The 17,641-nt window shown below is 39.0% G+C and overlaps 1 protein-coding gene across 6 annotated transcripts in view; it reads right to left on the bottom strand.

Moving 5' to 3' along the window:
• LOC112004633 (F-box protein CPR1) overlaps window positions 1–17,641 on the bottom strand; it is a 65,119-nt gene that overhangs the window by 27,448 nt on the left and 20,030 nt on the right. For 2 of the 6 annotated variants that reach the window (XR_010623814.1, XR_010623805.1), the window contains exon 1: window positions 969–1,864. The exons of 1 other annotated variant lie outside the window; for it this stretch is intronic. The gene's annotated coding sequence lies outside the window, so the exon portion shown is untranslated. 3 more of the 6 variants (XR_010623813.1, XR_010623812.1, XR_010623808.1) reach the window with 3 other exon arrangements.

The following is a 17,641-nucleotide window of genomic DNA, read 5'->3' as shown; positions in this document are numbered from 1 at the left end:
ACCTTAAAAGATGAAATAGTTTTCAGCATTATAAATCAATGAAAGAGTTGTTAGCTTAGTTTCTTGGTCATTATTTTTTGGGACTAGGATTTCGGGTTGAGTTCCACCCTTAACTTGCATGTCTAATGTCTATAAGGAAATGCTTCCCGTTCCTACAGCCTATTGCTGCCCGCAAGTATAGTAGTTATAAGTTGCTGTCTTCTATATGCCCAGTTTTCCTCTTTATTTTTTCTACTGATGTTGGTATTTTGCTTTTACTTCATACAATTGTGAAGTAGAAAATACTAACTCATTCACAACTTACAAGAGATTAAGAGAGGGAAAAGAAATGAAATGGAGTCAACAAAAAAATACATCTAAGCATAACTACTTTATTGGGAAAATTAATGCAAATCATGCTCAGGAAGGAAAAGCAAAAAAAAGGTTTTCAGAAGAGGAGTATAAACAGGTCAATTCAATTCTTAATCACCAAAAGCAAGCAATGCTTGCCGGTGAACTGCTTTCTCAATTAACGTTGCTCTATAAATGCAGAAGAAAATTTTTAGCATAAACAGATCAAACTAGTCTGAATAAGAAACTTATTAGATGAATAATAAACAAGAACATCTAGTATGAGTTTGAAAACATGAAGTAAAAAGGGATCACCTGTCACCACAAAATTGCCAGCAAAGAAAATTTGAGGACTTCTATGTATACATTGTAAATCAAGAGTGGCAGGAAACACGAAATTCTCTTTGATAAACAAGCTTGCTCAAAGTTGATAACCAACACTAACCACTTTTTTTATTTTATTTTATATAAGTAATAAAAGATTAATTTTAAAGAAAATTTGAAATGTGGACAATGAATTTTAAGTATACATGCTATGTACTCAATTATCCTTTATAATGTATGATATTATCAATGCCAAGTATATATAAATAACAAAAGTAAAAACCAGGAAAAAAGAAGCATGAAATGCATTTTACCAATTTCCTCAGTATGTATCTAACTGCTGGCAGCTTTGTCGAGCAAAACTAGACTCTCCACATAATAATGAACGTTAGTTTCCTTATATCCCATAATCCTAAGATCCTTAATCTCTCGAGTCTCAGGATCCAGCGAAATGAGGCGTCCTCCATCCAATTTTAATATAACCTCACCATTCCTTAGAAAACCTAGTGCCCTCTGTATGCTATCACTTGCACCAAAGAAATCTAGATCTAATAGAGGTAAACTTAAAACATTAGTCCACAAGGACACAACACCATACTCTTTCATCGCCCAGATATGGAGGAAGTCATTATCCTTTCGAAAGAAGGCAATGGAATTCCTATACACAGAAACAGAACCGGGCATCAGATCCATATGACCTGGAAATTCTGGCAGGAGTATCTCATGGAAAACCTCCTCGCCCAAATCGAAAACCAGAACAAAATTATGAAGGTGATAATCATCACTAATTCTAAATGCAACCCAATGCAGAGCCCCGTTGATAAATGTCTGTGGGTTACTCTGAAATAAAGCGCATATGGGAGCCAAATCAGTCCTAAGCATTCTCCATTGACCAGTGGAGAGTGTGTAAATCTCAACCTGGGGTCGAGCCTTTTCAAAGTTAAGACTGTCCAGCAAAGTCACAACCCTGATCACTTTATAATCTTTAGTTTTGGGATCAAATCCAAACCCAATAGAGGCGCGGAACCTACCATGCGTGATATTGGGTGAAGGAAGTTTCAGTAACTTTCCAACACATGGGTTCCAAAGACATAAGCTATCGCTAGTGTGAGCGTGGAAAATATTGGAAAGGAAGAGCAGGCCGTTACAAGTACCCACCACACTGTATTTTCTGTTATGGGGATCAAGGTCAGGAACATGGAAAGGGTAATCAAACCTGGCGTGTTTGGTGAAATCAGCATCATCCTCGTTATGCAATGCGTAAAATTCTTTCTGATTCTCCGAGCAGAGGCCTATAAAGAGGAGGTTTTGGTTTTTGTTGAGGGAGTGGTGGAGTTGGGTGGAAATGAAAGTTGGGTTTTTGATTAGTGATTTCCATGGAATTATTATGCTGGTGGTTTTGTTGTCTGACATTGCCGCTTCACCAAAGAGAGAGACAAGGGTTTAAAGAGCTGTAGGAAGGAGTGGCGAAGCCGTTTTAGGGAAGAACAGCCATGATCGCATTCGCAGAGTGGGGGGTCAAGGGTGAGAGAGTAAAGAGGAAGTGTTTTTATTAGTGCATCCAGTTGACCTCCACCTGCCAGTCACTACTTTGCAAATCCCAAAAGCTCACTACTTTCAATTTAAATATATATAAAATTCTATACAAAGAGCCTCTGTGTTCCAATGCCTACAATGAGAAGAAGGAAGAAAACAAAGAAATGGATCTTGGAGAGATTGATTTCAATTTAGCACTTAGCAGGAAACAATGAAGCATTTTCATAGCAAAATTCTTTTTTGGGGCTTTCAAAAGAGGAAAACATAAATGAACACTTACACTAGCTCGTTGAAAAGAAGCTTATTAGAATTTGTGACGATGGTGCGCTTTGAGGGGCTTCTCTCATACTGTGTAGGTGATGTTGTAGAAAAAAAGAGAAGGAAAGTGGTGAAGAAGATGGGATTGACTTGCTTTTATTTTTTAGCCATTGGATCATTTGCTTGCCAGTTGTAATTCATCAAAATAAAAACTGGAGAAAAATGGAGGGTTTAAATGCGAGGGGAGCCGGTCCCGTGCGATGGAGGCGATGAAGGCGATGCATGTGCCAATCTACTTCGAGTGCTACGACATGCATGCCGACATGAAGAGAGTCCCCATGGAATTCATGAACTCGATTAGGAAGAACAAGGTGGGTTTCTGGGTAGATTGAAGAAAGAGTTTTGTTTTATTTGGCCATGGGTGTCTGGGTTTGGAGCTTGGTGTCTTTTGCCATGGGTCTCTCAGTTTGAAGCAGAGGGTTTGGAGTGGAGCAGATCAAAGAGAGAAACAGAGAGTGAGAGAATTCAAGGGGCAGAGAGAGATAATTGGGTTCAAAGAATTGAAGAGGCATAGAATTTATAAAGCAATTTGTTTTTAATTTTTCCAGTTTAAATTAAGGGATAATTACACTTTACCCACCTGTAGTTTACCTCTAATTCGGTTTGCTTATCCGTGGTTTCATTTTTGACACTTTGCCCACCTGTGATTCCCTCAGTTACTCCTCCGTAACCCACCTTCAGTGCAGACGTTACTCTAACACATAAACTCATAAAAATAGAACCTAAAACAGATCAAACACTCCTCACTCCCAAAACACACTCTCATCCAATGTGCTCACCAAACGAAGATTACAATGCAATGTGCTTGAAATAATGGACTGAGAAACTCCTGGGTTTTGATCGTGCAAGCAAACCGAGGAAGAAGGAGACACAGTGTTCAGTAGTTGAGCTGTTGCAAATAGTATTTTTGATTTTTGGTGCTTGGTTCGTTCGTTTTCTCTTGATTGGGTGAGTTCCTGACTTTGTTAGCTTTAAGTTTTGGTTTTCTTTTACTGTCATATGCTTTGTTCATCTGATTTTAGGTAGATCCTTTTAATTTTTGAAACCTAGGGTTTTAAAATTCTTTTTCGAAATTGGGTTTTTGCATGCTATGTCTTCATCAACTGGTAATGGGTCTATAACTAGTGGTTTCTACCGTGCCTTAGATGGCCATCTATGTACCCATGAGAATTGTGCCCTATGAACAAGTCGAAAATTTGGTAACTATTGTGGGGGGCCTTTTAGTTGTGCGTTGGGCTGGGTTGCCTCCCGTGGTAGTAGGCCCGAGTATTCTGAGTAAGGGAGTTGAGACCGGTCCAACTGCAACTCAATTTGGTCCGGCTTGTGCGTAAACGTTCAGTCCAAGTCTAAGGGAAGACGTAGCAAAGTGGGCTTATCCTCTGTTTTTGCCGCAGAAGACTTTTCTCCAGTTTCTACCATAGGATTGACGTTTCTGCCGCAGAAGGAACTTTCTGCTGCAGAAGGAACTTTCTGCTATGCAATGAAGCTGTCTGCTGTGCAATAAGGCTTTCTGCTGTTCAGTAAAGCTTCCTGCCTTAAAGCGTTTTACTGTGCAATAAAGCTATCTGCTGTGCATTAAAGCTGTCTGCTGTGCATTAAAGCTATCTGCTGTGCTTTAAAGCCTTCTGCCATATGAATGACTACTCTTCATTTTTACTGCAGAAATACTTTTCCACTTCTTTGGCCCGGCTTGTGCGCAAACCACACTACGTCTGCCAAAGTCTATTTATAAACTCACAGCAGGCAGAGTCACTGTTAAGAGGTTATGGCAGACAGATATAATATAGATAATGTAAAGAAAGTATAGTCACTATTCCTGCCACAATAAGTAGAGTAAATGGCTTAGAAGGCCTCACGTTCAAAGAATAAAACTTAAACAAGGAGTAAAACGGAGTTAGTAGAATCAAAGGAATGGGTCTGCCACACCAAGTGTTACCACGGGGCTCTAACCAGGGAAGGGAAAACTGCTCCCTCAATGCAAGTAACTTCAGAGGAGAAATTAATTACTTTGAAAGGCCAACTCCAAATGGTGTGTGCCCGAGTATAAGTTGTTTTTCTTCCAATGGAGAGTAAAGCTATTGAGGGAGAGAGGGGGTTAACCTATTTGGGTGCATGCCTGCCATAAAATACTCTGTTTTTCCTTCTTCCTCCTCTGTTCTTTTGTTTTATCTTTTCTCTCTGTTTTCTTTCTTAGAATTCTTGCCTTTCTTTTCTTTTTTCCTTTCTTTCTTTCTTTTCTTTGTTTTCTCCTCCCATTTTTTCTCTTTTTCCTTTTCCCTCCCCTTTCCTGTACATAGCTACGGGTCTCTTATATAGAGCCTGCCATGATCGGTTTTACTGTTCTAGCCCCTTAATGGCCATTGTCTGGTATGGGAACCTTTTGCCGACCACTTACTAAGTCAATGGTTCTGACTACCACCATTGACCTGTGACTTTTAGACAATGAAGGTTCCTTTTCAACTAGTCCAGTGTGTACCCTCTCCCTCTTGGTCTTTCATGGCATGCACCCAGTGGTTCTTACCCAGCCTTACCTCTTTTGGGTGGCATGTCATCCCAGCAGGACTGTGCCCACCGAAAGAGCCTGAGCAAGAACCACAAGAATGGGTTTCCACTCCTCTCCCCACTGCCAGACCGTGCCTTCACCCTTTCCCGTAGTGGCTGGGTATAGGCTGGTAATGCCTGGGTCATACGCATGCTTTAACTTTTTGATGTTTCATACGTTTGCCGTGGTCTGAGAATGGGTGTGCATATCCTGCCGTGCGCTTTTTGGCTTTTTCTAGTGTGGGTTGCATCTCCAACGTTTATGACTTGTCCCTTTCTTGGGGGGTTGGGCCTTGCTGGATCATTGGGCCTCCCTCTAGTTTGGGTGTTTGCTTTGTGACTTGGCATTTCCTGCCATACCAGATTGTTGTTCCTGCTGCTGACACTTCTTGCCGTTCCTTGTTTCTTTTCACCGTGCTTCTTCATATCAGTTTTCACGCCTATCTTTTTTATACAAAAGGATTTAGGCCTTTGTAGGCTAAGTAATGTTGACTGGATCAAAAGGGTCTTGGGCCCAATTTATCTTTATCTGTCGAAGTTATCTTGCCAGAGAACTGTATTTCTGCGGTAGATCTATATTCTGCTGAAGAACCGTATTCTGCAGTAGATTTGTATTCTGCGGCAGTAAAGCCTTCTGCTGAAGAATAGGGACGTGTGTCTTCATCTGCCGAAGCCATTTTGCCAGAGAACTGTATTCTACGGCAAAGCTGTATTCTGCGGGATACTTATATTCTGTGGCAGATTTGTAATTTTTTGCAGATTTGCGTTTTGCTGTAGATTGCTTTCACTTGCACTTCTTTCTTTGAAATTTTCTTACTCTTCGGTCTTCTTGGTGGGTCTTTAGGCCTTGCTTCTCATTGGGCTTTCTTCCTCATGGGCCTTGGGGTACAGATTTGCAAAAAATGGGCATCAACAACTGTGGAAGAAGATTCCTCGGCTGTAGTTGTAGGGGCCTTTTTTGTGTTGTGCGTTGGGTTGGGCTGCCTCCTGCGGTGATGGGCCCGAGTATTCTGAGTAAGAGAGTTGAAACCGGCTTAACTGTAACTCACTTTAGGCCGACTTGTGTGCAAACTTGGCCTTGTCTGCCAGGAGTGTATTTGTGGCAGGCAGAACTGTTTCAAATGACTTACGGCAGGCAAAATATAATAATAACAGAAAAACAAAGAATATAGTGACTTTTCCTTAATGAAAATGACCAAGCAATCCCTATTTATGACAATCACAGTAATAACAATAGCTTTTACAAGAGAAGTAAAGGATTAAGAGATGATATGAGTTGATCGAAGAAATAGTATTAAGTCGTGTTTGGGTCCTTAGAGGTAAAGATCAAAGAGGAAGAACGCCTCCTATCAATGAAACTAATCTCCCAGGAAAAAGAAAGATCCTGCCATGGGGATTAATGACTTTGAAGGAACCGGACCTAAATGATTAGTGCCCAAAGGAATCTCTATTGTTTACTTGCCCCAAAGAGAGTGGGATTTCGAGGGGAGAGAAGGGAAACGACCTACTGGTGCATGCCCATTATATTATTTTTCTTTTGTTTTCTGTTTTCTGTTTTCTCTCTTATCTTATCTTTTTCTTTTCCTTACTTTTCTTTTGTTTTCTCTTCACTTCCTCATTCCTCTGTTTTTTGATAACTTTCGATCCATTTTTCAGGGCACGGCAGGGGTCTTCTTATAGGGCCTGTCGTGACCAGATTTTACCACTTTACCCCTTAACCGTTTTTTTCTGGTCTGGGCGTACTTACCGACCACTAAAAGGTTTGTCTGTGTGCCACTCACCCTTGCCAGGCAAAGGCGAGTTTGTTTCATTTGTTAGTCCGCCATGGCACTCTTTCCTGCCACGGTGTAGGTGTTTCTCTCTCCTTCACTCATGGCATGCACCTAATAGTTCCCCCCTCAACCTTGCCTCTTTTAGGTGGTCTGTCATCCCAGCAGGACGTACCTCCCAAAAGGGCTTGGGCAGGAGCCGCAGAATAGGTCTTTTCCCCTCTCCCCACCACCAAACCACACCCCCTTTACCTCTTACCTCTGACCCATGACCCCATCACATTCCATATTGGCTGGGTACAGGCTGGTGGTGCCTGGGCCTTACGCGTGCTTCCCTCTCATGTATGTCCAAAACCTTCTTGCTACTCATGTGTTTGCCGCGGTCTGGAGCTTTGTTTGCAGTCTGCCGCACCTCTTCGTTCTTTTATGTGGGCCGTTTTATAATTCAATGTTCCCTTTAGGGGCTAGGCTTCATTTGATACTGGGTTTTATATTTCTCTTAGCTCATTTCTTGGTTGCCTTCATGTCCTGCCATACTATTCTGTCATTCTTGCTGTAATGACTTGGTCCTGCTGGCCCTCTTTTTAGACCTGCTGTTTTACTCTCTTCCCTAAATGGCTTTGCATGGCCATGGGCTTTCTTTCTTAGGGGCTCCTATGTCCCCTTGGGCATCCCTGGCCCATTTACTTGTTTTGGGCTTCCTTGGCCCTTTTCCTAACTTTGTGTTCCCATGGGTTTTTACTTACTTCGTTGGGCTTCCCCGGCCCAATTACTTCATACTCATCCTTGGGGTTTGTGGGCCTGCCAACAATCCCCTATTCTTTTTGCTACATTACTCTGAGCCTGCCGCGGCCCATTCTTACTTTTTCACATCATATACTGCCCATGAGTTTGTTATTCTCTCTTTCCGGACCTTTTGAGCCCACTTGCTTCCTCAAGGCCCATTTATTTATTTTATGGACCTGTGACCCATTATTCCTGCCACTTGGGTTTAATGGTTTTATTCTATGCTTGCCAATTTTATTTGCTGCCTGCGTTGTTGAGTTAGGCCTCCTTCCTTGTATTTGTGTTTTATGAAAATGACCCTCAACAGTAGTCAATTTAATGTAAGAAACAATTCCATTAGTGTATTTCATTTCATTTGAATTGAATTGAATTATTAGTTGTGATTAATTGTGAACTGTGAAATTAACTATTGTAATTGTAATGATCAGGTTGGTCCCAAATGTAGCTTCTTTCAGTGGGTGGATAATGAAACTGCCCCACTTGTTCGTGAAAGGATAAGTATGCTTGAGAATGAACTGCAACTTGCAAATCAGAAAGAAATGAGAAGTAGGGAAATGGAAGAAAGATCTAACCAGAGAGAAAGAGAAGCTCATGAGCTTTATGTGTAAGCTAGGGAGGAACTTAAGAGGATTAGAGAGAGTGAGAGATTGTACAAGTTGGCACTAGTTTTGTCATGGTTATTTTTCATTTTTGTAATGTTGTTGTTGTGTTTTACCTCAATGAACAACAATGTAAGGGTGAGGACCCTTAATCTCTCATGATGCTTGGGGGGTTGTTGAAATGTGGTTGTGTAAATTAAGACCCTAATTATTGTATCCATCTCTTGAAATACAAAGTGTTGTTTTTGTGCAAATGTTTTGTAGTTTATTTATTGTTTTTACTTCCTGCCTATAAATAGATCCATATATATTGATTTTGGTTCTATGCTACACCTGCCCATAAATGGACCTATGGTCATGACATACACATGATTTGCTGTGTTAATACATGCACATGTGTAAATCCACCAAAAGCTCAAGACAAGCAAATCCACCAAAAGCAAAGACAAGCACAAGACATCAAAACACTTTATTCTGTGTCAATGCACATTAACATTAATAAAATCTTGATAATGTCATAAACTGCCAAAAGTGAAGACAGCCATTCTGACTTTATGTCACATGCATACATATTTACAACCAAAACCCAACTACTAGTCCACCACACATCAGACATACACATCTTCCAACCAAAATAGCCAATATTGTTTTTGACACTCGACCAATTTAAATACAAATTACATTAAGTGTAGGAACTATAACAAAAAAAGTTGTTGAAACTTTAACATCTTCCATCTTCATTTACTGCTTTTTGTGCCCTTGCTAGCAACCTTCTTGCCCTTTCCACCAACTGGTTGAAACTTTGTTGGCCTTGATACACCAAACTTTCTGCCTTTAATCCTCCTAGCAGTAGCAACACCATTACCACCGACAGATGCACTTGGCTGCATAACCAAAATCTAGCAGTTAGCAAGATGGTCTAACAATAGCAAGTAATAGGAAAAAAATAAACAAAATAGATATTAGTAGAGGTGCCTGAGATGGTAAAGAATCCCCTGTCTCTCTAGGGGTATGGCTGCTTGGTTGTGAGGATGAAGAGAACCAATTGACCCTAGATGCAGTTGGAGGTTGAGTTGCTGCCTTAGATCTATTGTTTGGTGCAGGTTAAGATGCAGTTTGACCAAAGCTCTGTATGCAGGCGGAGATCTAGTACTTGGTGGCTGAGATGCAGTTTGAGGTGTTGCAGTTTGCTTTGTTGTTGTAGATCTACTGCCTTGTGCCTACAAATAGAGTTGTACAAGTTACATACATGTGAAATATATGAGGAAATGACTATAGTTCAAAGCATGGAAATACTTACAGCTTTTGATTTAGCAAGTTTATCTCTTCTCTGCCATGGAGTTTCACTAGTGATGTCTGCCTTGCACCTTCTTGCATTATGTCATTCTTTCTGGCATTTCCCACACTTGATTGTCTTGTTCACCCTAGAAACTCTATAAGGGTTCCTTGGCTCTTTAGGATCTCTTTTTCTTTACTTTGGTGGTCTGCCAAGTGGTTGATACACATGAGGAGTAATAGGAGCAGGTTGGTTAGTCTCAACCTACTCAGACTGGCCAGGCATTGGCTGTATTATCTCTTTGTAAGTTTCAACAAATGTCTTTTCAAGTAACAAGGATGCACATAGTCCTCCACTTTCTCCAAGTTCTTAACAATAGTAGAGACCCCATGTTTGCAAGGAAGTCCTGTCAAATCCCAAATCCTACAGCTGCATGCTTTCTTAACCAAGTCAACCACATGTCTCTTACGACCATTATCAACCTCATACATGAACCTGCCTGATGGAGTAGCACTAAAAGATATAGATTCATGTTTTAACTTCTCTAATTTGTCTTGAATATTAGGACAAACCTTTCTAGTGTATTTTGCTATACCTCTCTGCTTTTTGTATTGTTTGGTCATGAGCCTAACTCTGATTTACTCCAACATTGCTAAAATTGGCTTATCCCTAGCTTCTAAGATCATGGCATTAAAAGACTCACTTATGTTATTAGCTAAACAGTCACACAAATCTCTACTACTAAAGTGAGACTTAGACCATTGTGCAGGGTTGATGTCAGCAAGATACTCCCATGCCTTGATATCCAAATCCTTTTGTTCCTGCATTTGTCTCTCAAACTCCCTGGTTGTTGTGGCTCTAGCACATCTCCACAATGCATCCTTCAACTCCAAGCCCTAATGATCCACTTTAAAATTATTATAGATATGCTTCACACAATATCTATGCTCACAAGTTGGGAACATCATCTCAAGTGCAGGTATAAGGCCCTAATTCGTATACAAAACAAATCAAGTAAATATGTTAGTTAAACATGTTGAAATGAACTGAGGCATATATTATTAAACTTTAAATATGTGGGTAAATATGTTAGTACAATTGTAGTTCATACCTTTTGTCTATCAGTGATAAAGACTAGACTAAGTTGTTATGGATTCCCAATGCTACTTGAAAACTGCTGCAAAAACCATACCTATGAATCTTTGTTCTCTTACTCAACAACTGCAAATGCAACTGGAACAATGTTATCATTTGTATCTCTAGCTGTGGCAGCAAGTATTTGCCCCTCAAATCTCCCTTTCAGGTGGCACTCATCTAAACCAATGATTGGTCTACAATCTCCCAAAAAACCAACTTTTTGTGCATTATACTTGATATACATTCTCTTAAATTTGGGCTGTGCATTTTCATCTTCCATTTTAGTTTGCAAAATAACCCTACTTCCTTTATCATTCAATCTTATCATTTCTGCATAATCCCTAAGCTTCCCATATTACAGCTGTTCATCCCCAGTGATCAAGTCAGTAGCTTTCCTTTTTGCCCTATACACTTGACTGTAATTTATGTCAACTTCAACTGCTTGCTTCACATGATGTTGAACACCAACCACTTTCCAATTGGGATTTTTGTCAAACTCCTGCATAAACTTCTTTGCAATATAACTTGAAGTCACTTGGCTGTGTTTGAAGGATCTAGGGCAGGTGCACTCTGGATTGAATGTTTTTATTTGGAATGTCAACTCTCTAGGTAGTTGAGATGCATAACACCTCCATCCACATTCAGCTTGAACTGATATCTTATTCTTCTCATTCAACTTGAACTTGATATCTATTGGCTTTTTTATAGCATATTCCCTTAATGTCTCCCTAAATACCTTAGAGTTTGGAAACTTCATTCCTTTCTGTAACACTGGTTTTCTCATGTTAGTTTGGACATTAAACTCAGGTTGTTTTGTAGCACTTGGTGCTGGTTGATCATCATCAGAATCTACTAGACTTTCCATGTCATCTTCAAGAGGTGGGTCAATCCATTCACCCTCTTCAAGAGGTGGGTAATTGTTAGTTGGAGTATCTCCCTTAGAGGGCCTATGTGGGGCTGCTGCACTGCCACTAACTCCATCATGTGTAGATGGCCCATCATTTACATTTTCAAATACATCATCATCAAAATTCGGCCCCTCAAACCCTTCCTCCAAACAATCAAAATCTTCTCCACCACCTCCTTCAGCATCCACAGTACCTCCCTCATGCAACTCATGCACATCATCACCATTCTAAGGTACCTCATGCACATCATCATCATTTACCACTTCTTCATTAGCAAATGGTTGTTCAACTGCAAGTGGCTCCTCACCACCCTCAACATATAGTGTTATCTTATTTGTAGGCCATGCAGCATGAATCTCACACATATAAACTACATCATCATCTTCATTTATAAGCCTTAACCCTTGCTCCAAATTACCTCCAAGAATAAGATAATGAAATCTACTTGTACTATTTGCCCACAACACATATCTTGTATTTCAAAATAACTAAGTCTATCTGGGTCAACCTCATCAATAAAAGAAGTAATACCTCCTAAATATACCAAATCTGGGTTCCACACAAACTGGCCACCATGATGAATCTCAAAATTGAATGTCAATTCAGCTATCTGCATATAAAATACAACAGAATAAAGTATGAGATGGGTTTGCATGTGGAAAAGTATAATCTATTATAGATTATTGCTTTATTAGGCAATCAAATTTCTCTTTCAATTTCCCTAACTATATACCAGCAAATGAGATGGGCTTGATGAATGTAATTAACTATATACCAGTAATTGGGTATGTATAATGTGGTCCTGTGGCCCACATAAAACACAACACAAAAACAAACAATATTATTAAAAGATTTTGTTCTGTTTTTTGGAGACAAACCCATGGAAAAGGAAAGCAGAAAAGCAATAATCAATACTATTGCAAAATCATGAAAAGCAATAATCAATGGAGCCCCACATTGATGAAGGAAGCCTAATCCTATGGTCCAGTAGCCCCACATTGATGAAGACATAGCAAGCAAAAACCCAATTTCGAAAAAGAATTTTAAAACCTCAGGTTTCAAAAATTAAAAGGATCTATCTAAAATTAGATGAACAGAGCATATGACAGTAAAAGAAAACCAAAACTTGAAGCTGACAAAGTCAGGAACTCACCCAATTAATAGAAGACGAACGGACTAAGCACCAAAAATAAAAAATATTATTTGCAACAGCTCAACTGCTGAACACTATGTCTCTTTCTTGCTCGGTTTGCTTGCATGATCAAAACCCAGGAGTTTCTCAATCCATTATCTCAAGCACATTGCATTGTGATCTTTGTTTGGTGAGCATGTTGGATGAGAGTGTGTTTTGGGAGTGAGGAGTGTTTGATCAGTTTTAGGTTATGTTTTTATGAGTTTATGTGTTAGACTAACGTCTGCACTGGAGGTGGGTTACAGAGGAGTAATGGAGGGAATCACAGGTAGGTAAAGTGTCAAAAATGAAACCACGGGTAGGTAAACCGAATTAGAGGTAAACTACAGGTGGGTAAAGTATAATTATCCCTTAAATTAAAATCAAGAAATTAAAATTTTTTGTTTTTATTTTTTTTATTAATTTATATACTGATGTGGCATTTTAAATGCTGATATGACATTTAAAAAATATCAAATCAAATTTTTTAATATTATTTTATTAGCCACATCAGCATTTACTGTGTACACAGTGCATTCCGTTTGCCACCTCAGATTTTTCTGTTACTGGGTTGACGACAGAGACCATTTTAAAAATGATTTAAAAAAATCAAGGACTGACTTAGGAGCAAAATCAATTTAGGGACCAAACCGAGAAATGACCCAAAATATAGGGACCAAAAGTGCATTTACGCCTAAAAAAAATAATAATAATTGCTCTCTCTTTACCAAACTCAAACCCTTCAATAGCCTCCCTGCCAAACCCACACCACACACACACAACCACCCTTGGCCATGGACGGCAAGGAGCCATAAGAAAGGTGCCGGAGACACCATCAAAGAATGAGAAGTGCTGATGGCACTGTCAGTCACCCATACACCAACGTTTATTTTGTAACAAACCGCTGAATCACAATACTAGATCTTTTGCTAAAGCGTTTGAAACTTTGATATTAGAACTAGATGTTATAAGAAAATCTAGATCTAGAATTGGGGGATTTTCTCATCATTATCTATCGAAGTCATTAGGATTTTCTCACTTGGAAAAATTGCTTCAGGTACGAAGCTCTTGAACTAAAAGTACACAAGTTTCGGCTAAAAGTTCTAATTCTAACATCAAAGTTTTTTAAAAAAAAAAAAAAAAAATCCTCTTTTATCTCACAGATCTTCGTCTCATTAGAAAATAGAAAGTTCACTTGGTAATTTTAATTCTTTGTTTCTATTCCAAATTCCACAGTTTGCACTGTCTGGTCTTTTGAGAAAGTGTAAGAAAAGATTGAAAAATTGAAATCTTGAAGCTTTTATCCTAAAATGGAAGTTAATTTTTATCTGGGTAGGGTTTATTTATTTATTTTATTTATTATTATTATTTTTACTTACTTAAAACCCTGATGGAGCATTGAATAGGAATAACCATGTTTTGTAAAATTCATCTACCTAATTTTTTTCTTTTAAATCTAAAATTTTAAAAACTAAACCAAGGAAAATGCTGGAATTAGATTACATTTTCCTCAGTTTCTCGATATCAATCGGTGGCCAATTTGATAGCTTCGACACCATTCTGATGGATTCTCGCTGTCTGTTACCAAGGGTGTTGTTGAATCGGCGGTGATTTCCAGGTTTAGTAAGGACTGTGGAGAAGGATTTGGGTTTACGAAGAAGAGAGAAAATTTATGTTTTGATGTGGCTTCCTTTTAACCCTTAGATTTTTTATTAGCCATGTGTTTCTCATTAGTGTAAAAACGAGAGATAATGGGAGGCTTTTTAACGAGAGGGGAGCGGGTCCCAATTTTTTTAGTTATTTAGTTACCATGGCTTTTGAGTGGAGTTGTGATGTGCCTTTGTGTTAGAACCCCTTTCCCTCTCCCTTGTGTGTGTGTGTGTGTGTGTGTGTGTTTGTTTCTCAAAAAAAAAAAAAAAAAACGAGTGAAAACTATAGTTTAAAAAGTGTTATTGAAAAACGTGTAAAAAAAAAAAAAAAAAAACGAGTGAAAACTATAGTTTAAAAAGTGTTATTGAAAAACGTGTTTTTAGTGTTTATAAAACAAAAAAAAAAGTGTTTGGTATCATGGTTTAAATAACATGTTTCAATGTTCAAAAAACATAAAAATGTGTTTGGTATGTGTGTGTATGATTTAAAAAAAAGCTGACACCTTTGACCAAATAAACATTTTTTTTATTCCGGAGAGAGAATACATTATATTCCCATTGCTCTTCTCTGAGATTGTTCTTTCTTTTCCCTTTCTCTTCCCTTAGAGCAAAAAACCAACCCATGCACTAAACTCATCTCCATCGACGTAGCAGAAGATCGGCTGGGCTTCACGTTCCTCGGATCTCATCTCCACTGTTAGCACGCCAAGACCTAGCAACTTACAGGGCCTTTTTCGCCGCCAACCCATCACTCTAAGATCCAGGTTCGAATCTTCACTTTCACCTTCCTTCTTCAGTCACAGATTTCAAAAGCTGTGGCCTTTGATGCGAGTGTGTAGAAGACGCTTTTGGATTGGTCGGTGAGGATTTTTTAATGGTGCTGAGTTGAGTAATCAATGGCGTGGTGATCCGTTGTGAGGGAGAGACCTTTGATTGAGCACAGATGTGTTGGTATGGGGAGTAATGGGGAGACCACTGTGTGAGTTTGGCTTTTGGTTAGCACCGAAGTCCTTCGCATTGTTTGGCTTTTGGTTAGCAACCAAGATTTGTAGGTGAGGGTGGGATCTCTTCCTAGGATTTGGGCATGGAATTATTGCAAGTTCAGCAAGTGGTTAATGTGATTGACTGAAATGGTTGGTGATGAGGTGTAAGTTGAGTGTATAGAGAAGACGCGTATATGGTGGGTCGGTGAGAGGAGTTATGGAGGTGGGTGAGAATTTTGCTGGCTTGATTCGGTGTGTGGGTGAGATGGAGATCTTTGGTACCAGGTGCTTGATTCGGCGTGAAGAGAGATGAGAGGAAGAGAGGAGATAGCAATTGAAAAAAGGCTGATCAGGTGGGCCATAATAGTTTTCAAGTTTATTACCGAAGTGCCATTGAACATAGTGTTTATTGTTTTAAAAACAGCCCGGAGTATGTTTTCAAAAGCCCATGTTTTTGAACAACGTTTTTCAAACTTCAGCTGAACAGGGATGGTCCACCAAACGCTATTTTCTATTTTTGGACACTAGTGTTATGTGTTTTAAACAGTGAACACATGTTTTGAACTCTATGACCAAACGCCCCCTTAGCACCACAAAAAACTATTTTATCTATTTTATCTACTCTACAAAACATCTAGCAGCAGTGGATCTATTTTAGCTTTCAACATAATAAAATAATATAAATATCACAATAAAATAATATATCTACTACAATAAAATAATACATCTCACCACCGCCGCCACCACCACCACCACCCTTGCCCACAGGCTACTCCTATCGCCACCACAACCACCAAATCAGCCCACAACTACCCAAGAAAATCAACCCATAACCACAAAAATAAAACCTATAGAGCTACAATCACAAACCCAACAATCCGAAACCAGAAAAATTCCCGCAGAAAGGAGTGAATGGAGAGTGGAAGGCTTCGGCAGAGAGTGGATCAGCCAGTGAGGAGTGAACAAAGTTGGGTCAGGGAGTAGGTCGGCCGGCGAGAGTTTTTGCTTTGTGGAGATAGGTCAGCGGCAGAGCTTCAGAGATGGTGAGCTTCGGAGAAATGGCAGAAACGAGAAAAGGCAAAAAAATGAGGGAAAGGCCGGTAAGAGTCTGAGCTTGAGAGTTGATTTGAGGAGAGATAGAGAGAGAATGAGAGCGACGGGCAAAAAGAGAAAATAAATAAAGAATAAAATAAATAAGTAAAGAAGTATTATTTTAATATGTGTAGGAATTAAAAAAATATTTTAAAGTTTTAGCTTTACCTTTCGTATGAAGCTAGCTTTGTATGGAAGCTTGAAGCTAAAAATTTTTAGCTTTACATACATTGATGTAGAGCATTTTTTGTGTTTTGGTGAAGCTAAAATAGATATATAGTTATTTAGCTTCATTGGTATGAATGCTTTTACATGGTACTCGACTGATTTAATTGAGCCTGTTATGGTACCCAACAAGTGTTTATGTCTGGTTTGTGGGAATTTTGTTTAATTTTTGTTTTTTTGGCAAAATAACACCAATTTTCCAACAATTTCGTTAGTTAACAATGTTTCTAAATTATTTAGAAAACCAACATCTCGAGTTTCTTAGACTCGAGTTCACTGTAACAAATCGAGCATAAAAGAACTCGAGTTCTACGAGGAAAAGTGGAGTTTTGAATCCGTTAAAGCATTTATATGTTAAAGCATTTATATGTTGGCGTTCTTAAAATTTCTTCTTATTTTAGGGTAAGAATTGACTTTTTCTATTTTAGCTAACTCCTTTTCAAAACACTCACATTTCCTTTTTCTATTAAAATATCAGATTTTTTAAATTACTTTTTGTTATTTCTCCCCCTTTTTAAAACACAAAAAGGAATAAAATAAATGTTTCGAAAATGTTCAATACTTCCTTCAATATGTAAAAAATGCTGTAAAAAATTGTTATTTTAGGAAATGAGCAAGGAAGCCAGTATGAAGGTGTTGAGGGTCATTTTTGAAATAGGTAGAAGGCAGCCCAACCCAGAGATACGGGCAGCAGATAAGCGGCAAACTAAGAAGAAACCATTGGGCTCAAACGGCAGGAATAATGGATCACAGGCCCTTAATATAAATAAACGGGTCTTGAAGAAGTAAGTGGGCCTAAAAGGCCCGGAAAGAGAGAAAACAGCACCCATGGGCAGTATGTGGTATGGAAAAGTGAGAATGGGCCGTAGCAGGCCCAAAGTAATGTAAACAAAGAAAGTAGGGGATAATGGCAAGCCCATGAACCCCAAGGATGAGAATGAGGAAATTGGGCCAGGGAAGCCTAATTGAGTTAGTAAATGCCCATGGGATGCGAAGT

Source organism: Quercus suber, unplaced genomic scaffold, assembly GCF_002906115.3.
Source record: "Quercus suber isolate HL8 unplaced genomic scaffold, Cork oak 2.0 scaffold_18, whole genome shotgun sequence".
NCBI lineage: Eukaryota > Viridiplantae > Streptophyta > Magnoliopsida > Fagales > Fagaceae > Quercus > Quercus suber.
The sequence above is the reverse complement of the archived record's forward strand: the minus strand, read 5'-3'. Positions and strand labels throughout refer to the sequence as shown.